The sequence below is a fragment of the Mesitornis unicolor genome, unplaced genomic scaffold (assembly GCF_000695765.1).
Source record: "Mesitornis unicolor isolate BGI_N332 unplaced genomic scaffold, ASM69576v1 scaffold7072, whole genome shotgun sequence".
NCBI classification, from domain to species: Eukaryota; Metazoa; Chordata; class Aves; order Mesitornithiformes; family Mesitornithidae; genus Mesitornis; species Mesitornis unicolor.
In genome coordinates, this window is record NW_010167032.1 from 12,336 (window position 1) to 13,570 (window position 1,235).

A 1,235-nucleotide genomic window follows, 5' to 3' on the forward strand; every position below is an offset into this window, starting at 1 on the left:
TGGGTTGTACACTGAATTTATTTCCAAGTTTTATTATAGCATTAACAAATTAAAAATGATGTTATGCTACGCTTCTCTTACTCCTCATCATGTGGTTGTGCACATTGTTTATGCTGATAGAACAGATTCAGAAATAAGTTACAAAACAAAAAAGCGAAAATGAAGACACCCTCACCCTCTATGAAGTGAAGGTTAAGAACATCATGCCAGACATCCTTACAAAAACCTGTGAAGTCTCTAGCACAATTGACAGGTAACATACAGGAATTTTTGTTTAAAAGTTAACATTTCAACAAAATTAACAACCTACACTACTCTACACACATTGTACACGGTGATGGATAATAAAAATCATTCTTTTCTGATTCATGAATTAAACTGAATTATGTATCAATACATTTTAAAGGTCAGAATAATCTCTTGTGAATCCTAATACAAATTTTCTTAATATGCATGTGGGTATCAACTTGTCCTGAATATAATTTATTCAAGACAAGACCTAAATGTTCACGTGCATATAAGCACATGGGGTGAAATTCAGCATGGCTCAAAGAGGCAGTTTTATTTCAGAGATGTTCTTAGGATCGAAAAAAGAGAATCACAAATGGAAAGTAGGCAAATTCAAATATAGATTGTTGGAAGCTTTTTAAGTAATAAACGTTTAATCCCTTTTTTCAGTGTCATGTGGTTTCCAGTCTACACAAAGTAAAGAGTGAAAAGGTAAAAATAAAACTGGCATATCCTTAATATATTCCAGAATTCATAAATCATTTGTAAATTTAGTCCTTTTATAAAAGAATCATTATATAAATTGGGGGGAGGGGGGCATCAATCCCATATATGAAGCACAATTTAAGCCCAACATCACTGACCAATCAAAATTAGTGAATGCACTGCATCTCTCTGCAGTGAGGAGAAGCGACAAGGTAGGCTGTCATTCTGCAAAAGCTGCCCATCGCAAGCTTTCCTCTCAGAAGCACTGCTTTTCTTTTTTAGAAAGCTTGAATCTCAGTGGTGTCTCTGGAGACAAGAAGCCTTCAGTATGTTAAATTACTTTCATTATGTATTTTCAGATGCTTATTGATTCTACAGTAGGAAGAGTGGGAGACTGCAGCAGCCTGTAAAGCAGAACTAAAGCAGTTGTATACATTAGCAGTATGCTGAAACAATGGCACACCAGCAGGCACAAATTTTCATTAAGGTCCTTTTTGGAAGATGTGCTTATTACCCTCTTT